Source organism: Lolium rigidum, chromosome 1 (assembly GCF_022539505.1).
Source record: "Lolium rigidum isolate FL_2022 chromosome 1, APGP_CSIRO_Lrig_0.1, whole genome shotgun sequence".
In the NCBI taxonomy this organism is placed as follows: domain Eukaryota; kingdom Viridiplantae; phylum Streptophyta; class Magnoliopsida; order Poales; family Poaceae; genus Lolium; species Lolium rigidum.
In genome coordinates this window covers 187908523-187916859 of record NC_061508.1, presented here as the reverse complement: position 1 = coordinate 187916859, position 8337 = coordinate 187908523, and positions in this window count along the sequence as shown.

Sequence of the window (8337 nt, the reverse complement as noted above, 5' to 3'; positions counted from 1 at the left end):
TCCCCGTCATAATACACTGAAGTACTATGAGTTCCCGTATCAGACCCCCAACGCCAACCCGTGGAGTTCTCTATAGGAGTCACGGAACGCTGATTGTTTCCGGATTCCTCTCCACCCTCATATCCTCTATAGGAACTACTAAGATAGTTCCCAGGTGTAATGGGGTGTAGTTTCTCGTTCAGGGTGGTCAATACTAATGTAATCACCAGCTGAGTAAACTGGTGTGTGCACCTCATTCTCCATAGGTTCCTTCCCCTTTGTCTCCTCCTTGGGTTCAGTAAACTCCTCCAACATTGTATCAATTGCTCCCGTCAAATGACGGTTCAACTGAAAGAACAATGATAGTAAGTTGCGGCTATTGTCCATGTATTTTGCAGCTTCTGCTGGTTTGCGTTTGGCATATTTGAAATGGTTAAGCATGGGATCATCGTCCTCCTCCAAATGAGGAATGTGTGTGAATTCAGAACCCATAAGCTCTTTCGTCTTATGCTCCCGAATATCGGTTATGGCTCTCATAACGGCTATATTGTAGGCTGTGTTCATAGTTCTGGCTTCACCTGCTGGCATTACTACGCTCATTCCCAAAGATTCGGGAAATCGTAGCCCTACCCTACACTTTGCCAATACAGTACCATCATAGTACATGTATTTCTTTACTTGGATCTGGGGATCACACCCAAATTCAAGTAACATGGCACATAGAATATCTGCAAGTCCTCCTTCATATTCACTCAGTGTGGAATCCATCACTTTCACGTTTCTTCCCGGACGTGAACTTGCCATTGTTGGCTGTAGAAATAGAAAGAATATAAGATTAGTAATAATGTATCATAATAGAGATAATAAAGAATTATCGCACTAAAAGATATGATTGTTTTATTCTCAATTGAATATACACCATATTTTTAGAGAATTCTTTACTAGTCCTATTTGACTCCTAACGTTCGGTCCCATTTACTAGGTACCAACCTAAGGTCAAAGCTTTTGCTCTGATACCAACTGTGGTGACCCTGCATACCACTACATGTTGTAGTATGCCAGTCGTTGATATAACATTCACGAAGTACCATTCCGTAAATATTACATCCCTCAGAGTAGTACAATAGAACATAGCAGGTCCATAACTCATTCACTTATTATTACAAGCATAATACACATATCGTCTCGGAGCTCCTCTTGAGTCCAAAGAGGGAAACTCCTGGGTTCGAGGCGAACCCAACTTAGCTTACAATATAGAAGTCTCATTAAGTTATACATTTATTCTCTCGAGCAGCTAGGTATAAAGAGTTCGTGCTGCTCGGCTACTACTACTTCTCGATGCTTCTAGGCTTGATCTCCTCCGGAAGCCTCCCCGGTTCCGTAGACTATGAGGTAGTCTACGCCTTCAATACCTCCAGAGAGGTCTGGTTCTTCATAGCCGATGATCTCGGCTCCCTCAGGGTTGTCGTAGTCCTCCTCCAGACGATTCAGACAATCTAAGCAAGGGATTTAAGAGTGGGATGAGTACGAGCGTACTCAACAAGTTCATTATAGATAAGAGGTGTTTAATGCACTAACTACGATATTAGACCAGAAAGTCTAATACCAATGCAGGTTTTGGTAACCATTTCTTCAAAAGGTTGCTTTTATTCAGAAGAACTATGTCCGTCAGCCTTCACCGGTTTACTAGAACTTCATGGAGCTCCTTTCCGGCCGCGTTCGCAGTTCCATATCCCGAACAGGGAGTGACGGGTCATGGTTCTTTACACTCGCGAGAGGTGTGTTGCTTTACCCATAAGAGATCTTAACCTTGGTGCCAACCGGGCAGCTTTCCCGTCCACACTTCCTTCGGTGTGAGGCCCGGTATAAGGTCTAGCCAATCATGTTCCTCCGCTACCTCGAACACCCACCCTTTGTTGCGGACTCCGACCACGGGTCCACGCCGATCCCATTATTCCCATAGATTTCGGGGTGGACCCCGACCACGACGACAATGCGGGGCTCTACCATACATTCCTACGCCGTGCAGCCGCAACCCATCATAGACCTCATTACCGTTGGGACTTCTACAGGTTCCAACCCCTGCATCATGTCTCGCAAGATCATGTGCACCCGAGTAATGAGCATCCATTGATGAACGAGAGGTGGAAACACTTTTGACTACTCCGTCCCACTCCGGATCTTATGGTTAACACGGGTATTACGGCATAAGAATCATTGGACGACATTTGTTGTTAATCCTAGATGGATATAACCCTTGCAATGGAACCTCCACCATATCAACACAATCCATGGTTCCATTGCCAACCACATAGTCATATTCATAGTTATGAAAATAGTGGTTTTGGTTTTTATGCAATAGTGATAATCATAGTACTTTGCAAGTAATTTGATAAAGATACTCGAATGACATGAGCAAGTGATGAACTTGCTCGAACACCGCAAAGTTTTGCGGTTGGATGGTGTGGACTGACCCTTGTCCTCTCGGTTCTGAAAAATAGCATCATTGTCCGATAAGGGCAATGGTTAAAGAAGCAATTATGCATGATTCCAGTTTTAGGGTTTGTTCCCCCCTTCCGATGTCGTTATTATTTCATGTGAGAGGTTAATACTAAGAATAATTTGGAGATACTATATTTAGAGTAAATACAACCTTGAAATGTTGTCACGGTGTTTTTCTAGTCCAAAACATTAATGGACTTATTTTCATTATAGAAAATAATATGTGTGATTTAAATGTTTATTTAAATCATCAAACTATGACTTATTCATATTTGTCTTTAATAACTCTCTTTAATATTTTATTTAGGTAGAGAATTTTATGTTGATCAGTTTTCATATTTTTAATTATTTTTTTAGAGCTATTAATAATTTTCTATGTTTTTCAAAGTTTCAGCATTTTTATTTGTTTGTGAAAAGACAAAAACACCCCTGGGCCCACCTGTCGGTGCAACCCAGTGGGTTAGGTCGAACCGACCGGCCCGGTCCGGCTCGACCAGCCCCACTCCTCTCTCTTCCCCTCACACGCGACCGAACCCTAACCCTAACCTGCTCTGGCGACCCACGTCGCCTCCGTCGTCGCCGCATGTCTCCGGCGAGTTCCGCCGGACCTAGCCTCCGCCATGGTGCGCAATCGACGCGCCCCACGACGGCGGTCAATCCTATCCGCGTCGATTTGATGCGGGTGACCTGCTGCTCTCGTCCTCGACCCCCCTCTGGTGCTAGGGTTTCGGGATCCGCTCGATCCCGGCGTTCCTGGTGCTCCTGGAGCTCGGACGCCGCCCTGGCTACGCCGCTGTGGTGCGGTTGGTGCCGCGGTGCCACCATGGCCTGGCTTGGCCTGGCACCGCCGCGCTCCGGCGTGTGCCGCCGTGGCCGCCATGGCCTGGCCTGCCTACTTGACCCTGGTAAGTGCGCCATCTCTTCTTCTCTACGTGTTCTGTTTCTTCGCCTCCTTCTCCTAGCTTGGTCACTGGCCTGCCTCTACTCATAGAGGTGTGGCCTTGCCCCGATGCTGTTGCTGCGTTGCTGTGCTGCTGTGTCATGGTGTTGCTGCTACCTACATGTGCTATGACTGCTAGCTGTGGTGCTTGCTCTAATGCTATGCATATGCTGCTGCTGTGCTGCTACCATGGCCATTTCTTCTGTATCTAAGCTTGTGCTTGTGCTGCTGCTTCCCTGTGCTTCTATTCTTGCTGCTGTACTTGCCAATTACTCGAAGGTGTTCATATATGCTGCACTGGCTTGATTGCAATGTGCAATCCTTGCAAGTTTGCAAGAGTCAGTGCCTCTGGTGTGCTTTCCTGTGTGATATAATTCATGGAACTGCTCCATTGAGCATAACTGTGCTTGCACAGCTCTATCTCTTGATGAACTGCTACTGAATACCATCATATCTAGCTTATTTGATTATCTGCTATGCCAATGTCCCTCTCTGTGGCTAATTTAATTGTCTGGCCATGTGTTGGTGCTGTAATTGATGTCTAGCATGCTGTAGCATGCTCTTGCAAGCTTCTGGTGGTCATATGATCACCAGTTGATTGTAGAAACTGTTCTTTGTTGTCAGTGCCTCACTGTGGTCCACTCTGTGTTGTGTGTGTGTCACACAGGCTTGGCCTGTGGATGCTGGTGCTTGTTCAAGCATCAGTGGATGCTTGTAATGATCCATTGGATCATCTGCAAGATTCTGTGCATAAGTAGCTTGACTATTTCATTTATCTGTGTAGTTCTGATTGCTTAAATAGATAAATGATGTGAACTGTGACACAGTGATGATCATAACAATTTAATTTGCTTGGCTAGAGGGATGCCAACACTTGTTGGGGACCCTAGCCCACTTTGAACCCACCTGGTGATGATGCAAGTACTGGGCTTGGTGGTTTGACTGTTTTGGGTGGTTGAGGTGGCCTCAGCAGCCATTCGTGGCTGCTCAGGAAGCTCCCACCCTAGTTGGCTTGATGTGTATGGACAAATGCTTTCTGGTTAAACCATATTTGGTTGCCAGATGCTTTTAATGTTGACAAACATGTATAGACACTTGATGGTCTATCTCGTTCGATGGTTTAGCTGGCTATAGGTTGTCAAGTGAACTTGTGTAGCTAGCTAGGGATTAAATCCATGTTGGATTTCTCTGATTGTGTCTTTGTGTGGACACAATCAGTGTTCCCTGGATAATTTCCTTCTGGCTTTTTCTATGTTTGCTTGTACCAAATGGCTAGATAGCCATATGATGACACAAACAGGGCTTCCTACCCTTTTGGTGTGCTTGAGATCATGCTTGTGCAATTTATGAACAAAACCATCTGGTTTGTTCATGATGATGTGTATACCTCACTCCAGCTCCTAGAATTGGTGTTGGTGTAGAGGTTTTGCTTCTGGTGGTTTGTTTGGCTTTCCCTGCTCCTCCTTGTGAGCTTGATGCTACTTGGTTATTTCTTTGTGGTGGTGAAGATGTGTTGAACAGCAGTGGCTGTTCAAGCTTGTTCTTGTGTTCTTGTGTTCTTGAGACTTACCCTGTGAGGCTGCTGTCGATGCAATGGTTAGGGTTTGCTTCAGGAAACCCTTTATACTTGCTCTCTCCCTTTCCTTTATGGTCGACAGCCATGCTATACTCCTCCCCTGGTCACTTTGTGTGTGGAGAGCATGCAGCAACCCTGGTGTGCTGTTGAGCATGCATACAAGCATTGTGTGCTGCCTGGTTGTGTGTATGTGCATCCAGCTTGGGACTTGTGCTGTGGAAAGATCAGCTTCGGCAGGGTTGATCATATCTGCTCAATTTCCTTTGTTTCTAACCTAGCCACTTGGCATAACTTGTATTTGTTGTGATTATGTGCAGGGAGCACAGTGATGATCCAATGATATCATCAAGTACAAGACTAAATGAAGTTTAGTTTGTAGTGTTAGGATAGGTTCTGGAATTGTAATTTCCTTTTCTTTTCTTTTTCTATTTTTGTCCAATTCTTGTAATATGTTGTAATATTCATTTGTTCCAATTCTGAATATTGTAATTGACAATGTATCTTGTGTGATTATTAATAAAGCTCAAGTTTTCCTTAATGAGCTTTACTTAGTTGTTGTATTATTTATAATCTTGATTAATGATAATTGTTTATTAAATTATCTCAAGTTTGAATTATGTGATATTCATTTGAGGTTTGAATTTGAAATTCAAATTCAAATTTGGTTTGAATTCAATCATACAACTTAATTTAGAATTCAATCATGCAACTTAAGGTTGTGATGCAAACTCTCCCCTCTCTTCTCAAAACCCTAGTTTAGTTGAATAAGGAACAGGTTTATCGCACTCTCGAAACCCTAACCCTGTAAGGTGTCGAGAGAGAAACTTGTTCCCCCTTCGATGCAGTTTTTGTTTAAAAGCGCGAAATTTCCCCAGAATTTGCAATGCAATGCACATCCCTTTCTAAAATCTACCCCTCGATCGTCTCTAAACCTGGGACATTACAGGTACTGTGCCCGGATGGCACCGGCCTAGAATCCGGTCTGGACCGGGTGACCCGGTCAGTAGGCCGGTCGGACCGGGTCCTGGGCCGGCTGGCTCTCTTCCCCACTTCGTGCGCTTCGGATGCCGTCGGGTCCAGCTCCATGCCCATCTGCTCCTCTCCTCCTCTTGACCATGGTGTACCCTCCTCTCCGGGGCCTTGACGCACCTCGTACCTAATAACACAAAGTGTGTCGGCATGAGGTAGCAATCCATCCAATGGGGTACCGAGATCGAGGGTAGTGAGGAGCGAGTTCACCTTATCATGTAGCGCTTTAACTCGAGCCCGCGTCATTGGTCCACTTGGGGGACTTGTTGGTCTTGGTGTAGTGTCGTCGGTGAGCGGGGCTACATCATCTCCCCCCTTGGAAAAGAGTCGTCCTCGACTCGTGCGTCTCCTCATCTCCATGATAGGGTGATAGGTCCGAGATGTTGAATGTGTTGCTCACCAAGTACTTGGAGGTTGGGATGTCGATGACGTAGGCATTGTTGTTGATTCGCTTGAGGACCTTGAAAGGGCCATCTCCTCTTTGTTTGAGCTTTGAGTTGCGTTCATGAGGGAATCTTTCCTTCCGGAGGTGGATCCAAACGAGTTCGCCTTCTTCAAATATTCTTTCCTTCTTCATGGCGTTGAGGCGGGTAGCTTGGCGGAGGACATGTTCTTGAATGGTTGCTCTTGTGTCTTCATGTAGCTTCTTCATGGTGGCGGCTCGCTTGTCGAAGTCCATGTTCGTTCTCTCATGAAGAGGTAGTGGGAGGATGTCGAGTGCCGTGGGTGGGTCGAAACCATAGACGATCATGAACGGACTCCTTGATGTCGTGGAGTGCTTGGCTCGATTGTAGGCGAACTCCGCGTGGGGTAGACACTCTTCCCATGACTTCAAGTTTTTCTTCACTAGTGTGCGTAGAAGAGTTGAGAGGCTTCGATTGACCACTTCCATTTGTCCGTCCGTTTGCGGGTGTGAGGATGATGAGAACAAGAGCTTCACTCCAAAATTTGCCATGAGCGACTTCCATAGATAGCTCATAAACTTGACGTCTCTATCCGACACAATGCTTGCCGGTATTCCGTGTAGGCGAACGACTTCCCTGAAAAACAACGAAGCAATGTGTGAAGCATCATCGATCTTATGGCATCGTATGAAATGAACCATTTTAGAGAACCTATCCACTACCAGAAAGATCGAATCATGCCCATATTTTGTTCGTGGTAATCCTAGGACGAAATCCATGCTTATATCCGACCATGGTGCATATGGAATAGGTAAGGGTGTGTAAAGACCATAAGGGTTGGTGGTGGACTTAGCTTGAAGGCATGTAGTGCAACGGTTGCATAGGCGCTCCACGTCTCGCTTCATCTTCGGCCAATAGTAATGAGTTGCAAGCATCGCAAGTGTCTTATCTCGTCCAAAGTGTCCCATGAGGCCACCTCCATGTGACTCTTGCAAAAGTAACTTTCGAAGAGAAGACTCGGGTATGCAAATTTTGTTAGCTTTAAACAAGTAGCCATCGTGCAAGTAGAAGTCATCAAATCCTCGTTCAACGGAACACTTCTCAAATATTGGTGCAAAGAAGGAATCGAAAGGATAGAGTTCTTTGATCTCCTCAAGTCCCAAGACATGAAAATCCAAACGAGTAAGCAAAAGGTTGTTTTTGCGGGAAAGAGCATCCGCCACTACATTGTCCTTGCCCTTCTTGTATTTGATTACATACGGAAAGGACTCAATGAACTCAACCCATTTTGCATGTCGTTTGTTCAAATTGTGTTGGATTTTCAAATACTTCAAAGACTCATGGTCGGAATGAATGATAAACTCTTTCGGCCAAAGATAGTGTTGCCAAATTTCAAGAACACGAACCAAAGCATAAAGTTCCTTGTCATAAATAGGATAGTTGAGGCGTGCGCCATCCAACTTCTCACTATAGTATGCCACGGGTTTTCCATCTTGCATAAGAACGCCACCAATGCCAATTCCACTTGCATCACACTCAATTTCAAAAGTTTTTGCAAAGTTTGGAAGGACGAGAAGGGGAGCTTCGGTAAGGCGTTTCTTCAATTCATCAAAAGCATTTTGTTGAGCCTTGCCCCACACAAACGGGACATTCTTTTTGGTAAGCTCATTCAAAGGGCAAGCAATGGTGCTAAAATCTTTCACAAAGTGGCGGTAGAAACCGGCAAGTCCATGGAAGCTTCGAACTTGACCAACGGTGGTAGGCGTGGGCCAATTATATATGGCGTCAACCTTCGAAGAATCTACTTCAATGCCATTGGCGGAAATCACAAATCCAAGAAAAACCAATTTGTTTTGGGCAAATGTGCATTTGGGAAGGTTTGCATAAAGCTTCTCATGGCGCAAGAT